At 36.7% G+C, this 8,101-nt stretch overlaps 2 non-coding genes across 2 annotated transcripts; both read right to left on the bottom strand.

Moving 5' to 3' along the window:
• Positions 1–4,746: 4,746 nt before the first annotated feature.
• LOC141709308 (small nucleolar RNA R71) lies at positions 4,747–4,853 on the bottom strand. Its single transcript, XR_012569893.1, has one exon. It is a non-coding gene; the product is annotated as a small nucleolar RNA R71 (small nucleolar RNA).
• Positions 4,854–7,130: 2,277 nt separating this feature from the next.
• Positions 7,131–7,237, bottom strand: LOC141709778 (small nucleolar RNA R71). The gene has a single exon (XR_012570339.1). It is a non-coding gene; the product is annotated as a small nucleolar RNA R71 (small nucleolar RNA).
• Positions 7,238–8,101: the final 864 nt, after the last annotated feature.

Raw genomic sequence — 8,101 nt, 5'->3', positions numbered from 1 at the left:
CATGTAGGTATAAGATATGACACCCGTGACATGCCTACTAAACAAGATAAAATCTGTAACGATTCAAGATTTTAAAATGTACAAATGATTATGGGATTCTCGTGTTTAAGAAACACATAATAAAATAAGATTTTTTTAATTTTGAAATGGGATGATTTTGTCAGAAGCGGGTTCATTAAACTTGTAAGGTTGTGGGTTTTAAGCGAGACTGTTGTGACTCCTTCACTACCTGCAAATCAAACCATTGACGGATATTGATTTGAAGTATTTTATTCAAGGAAAAATTGGAAATTTCTTTATTATGGGATTATGATCGTTTTAGATTAACAAAACCCTAAAGTTTATGTTAAGTTGTTTACATGCGTTCCAATATCTCCAATGCGTTAACCCCTAGATCGATAAGGAGTGGGTTCTCCAAATCGAAGTACACATATCTATCATGGGAGATGTGTTGGTGTATATTGATACTTTTTGACTATTGGATTTGACTTAACTAAGTTACCATAATAGGATTGTGAACTTAGAGGCATGGAATTTGGTGAGATTTATTATATAAATATGAATAAATGTTATTCCACCAAACTATCCACGAGTTATATAGTTGATATAATTGACAAATGTTGTCTACCTAAATAAATCATGTTTTAGAATTAAAGCCAAAGTCGACCTAAGGCGTGGTGAAATATGAATCTTGGCTCACTAGAAAAGATATAGAGGATACTCTTTCCGAATTAATAGTTATGGATATCGATTTGATAAAAATAGTGGAAGATATATATTATCAATATATATGAATAATTAATTAAACATAATTTAATGATCATATGCAGACTAGTTCATTTTATGCATTTTAATATTGTAGATATCAAATGGAAAATAACTTAAACAACTTCTCTATGCGATCAGCCCTTTAGAAGGACAAGATGACAGGAACAAACTTCCTTGATTCGCAAAGGAACTTGAGGATATTCCTTAGGCGGGATTGAAAGCTCCATGGCATTGATGTTCCTCTCCCTGAACCTCTTCATGAAGGTACAACGTGTGTTCAACAGACTGCTTATTAGAAGCATAGAGATGATAACACGTATATCACCTGTCTGATGATAGCGACTATGTTGTGCAAGTCATGCCTTAATATAACAAGACCAGGTCATATTGACAATCCTAAGACTAACTTGACTTGTAATTCTTCTGTAATCTCTAATGGTATTTTTTGAGTCTATAAGAATGTTGAAGAAGACCAGACTGTGATATTTTTCTGTAAACAACCAACAAACTAGGAATAAATCTTTGGAAGAAGAGAAAGCATGATCATGCCTCAGAATGAAGATATATAGCTTGGTGAGGAAAAAAGCTGTAAATCAAAAAATGTTCTTAGTCAAATATCAAGAAGTCACAGATCAAGGAATATCGAGAAGTATATCGATAACTGCTTAAGTTTATCGAGAAATTAAGTTGACCTATAGAGAAGTCATTTCTATTATAGAGAAGTCATATCACTTATAGAGAAGTTACTTTGTCTATAGAGAAGTCAAGCACATATAAAGAAGTGGAGATATCGACAAGTCACAAGACATGTAGAGAAGTAGAGATATCGACAAGTCAAAAGGCATGTAGAGATATAGAGATGTCGATAAGTCAAAACACATGTAGAGGTATGGAGATGTCGACAAGTCAAATACATGTAGAGAAGTGGAGATACCGACAAACCAAAATACATGTAGAGAAATGAAGATATCGACAAGTCTTTTTCTATTTAGAAGATCTCGATAACAACTTCAATTTTAGAAAACATATATCATGAAGATTCCAGATTACAAGTCAACAAACCATTTTATCATTAAAATGGAAAGTCTGCAAATATAGCTTGAAAAGTGCAATATACTCAGTTTGTAATGAATTACAACATGAATGATATAGATAAGACACCTACCAAATTGTTGGTTATGTTATAAACTGCTAAGACATTCAGAAAGCGTCCCATGCTCCCATAATGATGGTGAACAAGGGGAGTGCAAAAAGAAAATGTAAATTGAAAGGCAAGAAGAGGTTGGGATCCAAATCTGCTACTACTTCTAAAACTACTCCCAAACAAGCTTTTAAGCCATGAGGTGGCGTTATATTAGCTTGCCAAACCTCTCATGAAGTGTATAATTAGTAGAGCCAAAAATGATATCATCAACTTATATCTAAACTAACAACAAGTCCTTACCATGGTTCTTATAAAATAAAGTATTATCAGTGGTATCTCTTTTAAAACCACTATCCACTGAATACTGTGCAAGTGTCTCATACCAGGCTCTTGGAGCTTAATTTAGTCCATAGAGTGCTTTATCCAATTTGTAGACATGATTTGGATATTTGGGATCAATGAACCCAGAAGAATGTACTTTCTCTTTAAGTTCACCATTTAGAAATGCACTCTTTACATCCATTTGGAACACTTTGAATTTCATGTGAGCAACATAGGCCAAAAAGATTCTAATGTCCTCAAGTCTTGCAACAGGAGCAAAAGTCTTATCATAATCAATTACTTTTTGCCGAGAATAGCCCTTTGCAACTAACCTTGCTCTGTTTCTTCTAATAATTCCCTAACTGTCAGTATTATTTCTGAACACCCATTTTGTGCCACTACTGATCTATTCTTTAGCCTTGGTACAAGAGTCCAGACTTTGTTCCTTTTAAATTAATTGAGCTCCTCTTGCATTGTGTTAAGTGGCATTTGTTTCCACTTAGAACGCTTCATAAAGGCTCAAATTGGTGTTTTGTACTCAAGTTATTTATGTATTTGATGTGTTTTTTGTAGTGTTTTGCATTTCAGGGCATAGATAGGAAGAAAGGCCGGATTTTGTATGATATATGCTTGGAAGAGTGTGAGGATGAAGCCTTGGTCAAGTGTGCGAAGAAACCAGCAAGACAAGAAAAGAAATAAAGAAATAATGATTTTTTCCAGAAGCTCAGCGCAGCCACGCTACACTTGGGAGCGGCCGTGCCAGACACAGAGCAGCTCCGCCGTATCCCAGGTCGGAGGCGCCAGGATGTTTTCTAGAAATCCTGATTTGAATAGAAGACTGATTTGCTGGGCTTTTGGACGGTTTGAGCTGCTATATATTGACTCTTAAAAGACATTTTTCATAACAGAGCCTAAAGAGAAGACCTAAGTCCACAAATACAATGAAGGAGAAGAAAATCTTGTTTTTACTTGTAATTCTTTGATTGAGTTGTAATCTTGGATGCTAGTTTTCTTTTTTATTAAACCTATTACTCTTGTTAACTTACTTGATTATTTATTCATTTATTAAAGACTTAGTTTATTATACCATGCTTTCATCGGAACCCACGGTGATGATGAGTTCGGTTATGAACTAATCATTATCGTGGGGTTCTAACGAATTTACTTATGGATTTTATTAGTTAATTTGTTTCAACATCTTAGTGTGTGGTGATTGTATGATATCCTAGTATTGGTTGTGCTTATTCATCTTATGAGCATCACGAAATTTTAAGATAGCGTGTTAATCTCTATTGAAGCGAAAGTGAATTCAGAGGTTTAGAACTTGTCATGCTAGCATAGGTTCATGTATTCGTTATGCATGATTTGTAGGTAATTTTAACCATCTTACTTGCCCTATGTAATCATGATAGATAACTTACGCCGTAAACCTTTATGTTGTCAAATTCTATAGATATTGGGTCTCAACATATTTGGTGTCTATTCAGCTTGTATCTCTTTTGTGGATGTCTGGTAGTAGGGTATTCGTGCAACGAAAGTTGGCATTTACTATTTTTGTGTTATCTGATTAGTTGTCATCACCATTGCATGCTAAGGTTAAGAACAATGACTTTGAATGAAGTAGTAATGAAGTTAGAATCCCATATTTGTCTCATATAAGTAATACAACCTCAGCTCTCTTAGTTAGTGTTATTTAGTATAATTTCTTTGTTAATTATAGTTATAACCAATCTCAACTTGTTATCATCTTAGCATTGAATAATAACCATACCATTGTTGCATAAGTGCATAAGCTGTGGGAACGAACTAGAAAGAATTCTATATTACTTGCGAACGTGTATACTTGCGTGTAAAATTAGCGCCTGTTTTCGTCCTAACAAGTTTTTGGCGCCGTTGGCGGGGACTCGGTGTTAATTTTTAGTTTATGTGCTTGACATCAGTGGTCGTTAAAGTTCACTGACTCAGATATTTTACTTACTTGTTTGCTTGTTGCTTTTTCAGGTACTCTAGAGAGCGTGTATGCTAACGCGCTCTCGATCTCGAAGGAGAACACTGGATAAAGCATAGGAAGTAGAAGAAGAAGTTTTTGTTGAGGAGAAAGTTGAAGAAGAAGCATTTATTGCAATGGGAGAACCAGAAGCAAATCTGAAGGCTTTGATGGATTACACTCAACCGAAGATCGATGATATTGAGTCTAGCATTGTCAGACCAGCCATCACGGATAACACGTTTGAAACCAAGGCTAGCACAATTCAGATGGTGCAGAACTCAGTTCAGTTTGGGGGTTCTCAATGAAAGATCCTAACATTCATATTAGAGATCTCATCAAGATCAGCGACACTTTCAAATTTAACAACATGTCTGAAGATGCTATAAAGCTAAGGTTTTTCCCATTCTCTCTGAGGGATAAAGCTAAGTGTTGGTTGCATTCTCTACCACGAGGCTCTATCACCAAATGGGAAGAGCTTGCTCAAAAGTTTCTAACTAAATTCTTCTCTATGGCGAAGACTGCTGTAATCAGGACAGCTCTTACTTAATTTGCGCGGCAATCGGGAGAGTCTTTATGTGAAGCTTGGGATTGTTATAAGGAGATGCTTAGAAAGTGTCCTCATCATGGAATGCCTGACTAGATGATTATCAACAGCTTTTATAATGGCTTGGGAGCACAGTCTAGACCCATTCTTGATGCAGCATCAGGTGGAGCCTTATGGGCTAAGAGCTACGATGAAGCTTATGATTTAATTGAACTGATGGCTGCTAATGAATACCAGAACCCTTCTCAGCGACTACTATTGAGTGGCATTTATGTCATCTTATAACGCTCTATAAAGCTTTGAATTGGTGTTTTGTACTCGAGTTGTTGGTGTTTTTAATGTGTTTTTGTAGTGTTTTGCATTTCAGGCTTATATCAGGAATTCAGGTGATCTAGCATTATTTTAATGCTAATATGGTGCTAGGATGGTGTCTAGAATAAAAGCTCGTGAAAAGACCAACTCAAACCAGCAAGAAAAGAAGAATTCAGAATTTTCTCCAGAGAGTCAGCGTGCCCGCGTTGTAGTAGCGCGCGGCCGCGCCAGGAGTACAGAGATGCAGCGCGCCCGCGCTTGTGAAGCGCGCGGCCGTGCCAGGTTGAATTCAAAGAATCCTGTTTCTATTCTGATTTTGATCTAGAAGACTTCTAATCTGCATGGGCTGCTATATAAACATAACTTAAGTTCGTTTTCATAACAAGACATACCAGAGCTTAAGGAGAAGGCAAAAAAGAAGACCGTAGAAAATAATTCAACCAAGGCGAAGAGGATCTAGTTTATTCTTGTGATTCTTTGTTTTAAGTTGTAACTTTGGATGCTAGTTTTCTTATTTGTGAACCTATACTCTTATTCCGTACTTGGTTTATTATTTATTCAGTATAAAGACTACATTTATTATACCATGCTTTCATCGGAACCCACATTGATGATGAATCCGATTATGGCTAATCGTTATCGTGGGGTTCTAGCGTATTTATTTATGGATTTCTTTAGTATATTATTTTGATGCCTTAGTGTGTGGTGATTGTATGATATCCTAGTATTGGTTGTGCTTATTCATCTTATGAGCGTCGTGAACTGATAAGATAGTGTGTTAATCTCTAATGAAGCGAAAGTGAATTTAGGGGTTTAGAACTTGCCATGCTAGCATAGGTTCGTGTATTTGATATGCATGATTCATAGGTAATTTTAACCATGTTACTTGCCCTATATAATCACGATAGATAACTAGTGCATTAAATCGTTATATTATCAAATTCTATAGACATATAGGATCTTAATATAATTGGTGTCTATTCAGCTTCTATCTCTTTTGTGGATGTCTAGTAGTATGGTATTCGTACAATAAAAGTTGGCGTTTAACATTTTCGTGTTATCTGATTAGTGTCATCACCATGCGTACTAAGGTTAAGAACGAATAGGCTATTGAATGAAGTAGTAATGAAGTTAGAATCCCATGTTTGTGTCATATAGTATTCAACTCTCTTTATTCTCTTAGTTTATGTTCTTTAGTATAATCTCTTATTTAAGTGTAGTTAAAACAACCTCAAATTGTTATTCTTCTTAGCATTGGATAATAGCCATACTATTGTTGCATAAATACATTGATTGAAATTAACCTAAATCAGTCCCTGTGGGAACAGACTAGAAATCATTCTATATTACTTGTGATCGTGTATACTTGTGTGAATATTAGCGCGTGTTCTAGATCTAACAAGTTTTTGGCACCACTGTCGAGGACTTCGGTGTTAATTTTTACTTTATGTGTTTGTCATCATTGGTCGTTAAAATTCAATGACTCGGACATTGTTACTTACTAAATTCCTTGTCATGTTTCAGGTACTCTAGCGAGCGTGTATGCATACGCGTTCTCGGTCTCGTAAGAGAACACTGGATCAAGCTGAGGAAGAAGTTGTAGTCGAGGAGAAAGTTAAAGAAGAAATCTTAGTTGAGAAGGATGAAGAAGAACTTATTGTAATGGGAGAACCAGAAGCAAATCCGAAGGATTTGATGGATTACTCTCAACCAAAGATAAATGATATTGAGTCTAGCATTGTTCGACCATCCATCTCGGCTAATACCTTTGAGATCAAGTCGAGCATGATTCAGATGATACAAAACTCAGTTCAGTTTGGGGTTCTCCGATAAAAGACCCCAACATGCACATCAGAGATTTCATCGAGATCTATAATACTTTCAAGTTCAATGGACTTTCTGAAGATGCTATTAAGTTAAGGCTTTTCCCCTTCTCTCTGCGGGATAAAACGAAATGTTGGTTACATTCTCCACCACCAGGGTCTATCACCAAATTGGAGGATCTTGCTCAAAAATTCTTAACTAAATTTTTTCCTATGGCGAAGACTGCTGCAATCAGAAATGCACTTACCCAATTTGCTCACCAATATGGAGAATCTTTATGTGAGGCTTGGGATTATTATAAAGAAATGCTTAGAAAGTTTCCTCACCATGGGATGCCTGACTGGATGATCATTAACTGCTTCTATAATGGATTGGGTGCTACTTCTAGACCCATGTTTGATGCAGTATCAGGAGGAGCCTTGTTGGATAAAAGCTACGATGAAGCTTATGAATTGATTGAACTGATGGCTTCCAATAAATACCAGAATCCTACTCAGAGACTATCTCAGGGCAAGGTAGCAGGAATTCTGGAGTTAGACACAGCTACTGCTATAGCTGCTCAACTTAAGGCTTTGACGATGAAGGTGGATTCTTTGGCTAATTATGGAGTTAATCAGATCACTAGTGTCTGTGAGCTTTGTGCTGGTGCCCATGAGACAGAGCAGCGTGCTATTTCTAGTGAATCAGCTCAGTTCGTGAGCAACTTTCAGAGGTCACGGCAGGTTGTGCCAAACACCTATCATCCTAACAACTGCAATCAACCTAACTTCAGCTGGAGCAATTCTTAGAATATGGTTCAACAGCCTTATCAGCAGTATCCAGTAAAGCAGTACAACCCTCCTGGGTTTCAGCAACCGTAATATGCACCAAGACAACAACTTCAGCTGCAACAGTCTAATGAAATATCTGAATTGGAGGAGTTGAGGCTCATGTGCAAAAGCCAAGCGGTTTCTATCAAGACCTTGGAAAATCAAGTTGGATAAATTGCCAATGCCTTGCTAAATCATCAACCTGGTACACTCCCTAGTGACACTGAAGTGCCAGGAAAAAGGGAAGCTAAGGAGCAGGTAAAGGCAATTACATTGAGGTCTGGGAAGGTTGCAAATCCCGAACACTCTCAAGTTTTGGATGAAGAAGCTGTGGCTGGGGAAAAAGTGCAGAAGGAAGCTAAAGTGGAACCAAGGAAGACTATTGTTGA

This window comes from Apium graveolens, chromosome 2, assembly GCF_009905375.1.
Source record: "Apium graveolens cultivar Ventura chromosome 2, ASM990537v1, whole genome shotgun sequence".
Lineage (NCBI taxonomy): Eukaryota > Viridiplantae > Streptophyta > Magnoliopsida > Apiales > Apiaceae > Apium > Apium graveolens.
The sequence above is the reverse complement of the archived record's forward strand: the minus strand, read 5'-3'. Positions and strand labels throughout refer to the sequence as shown.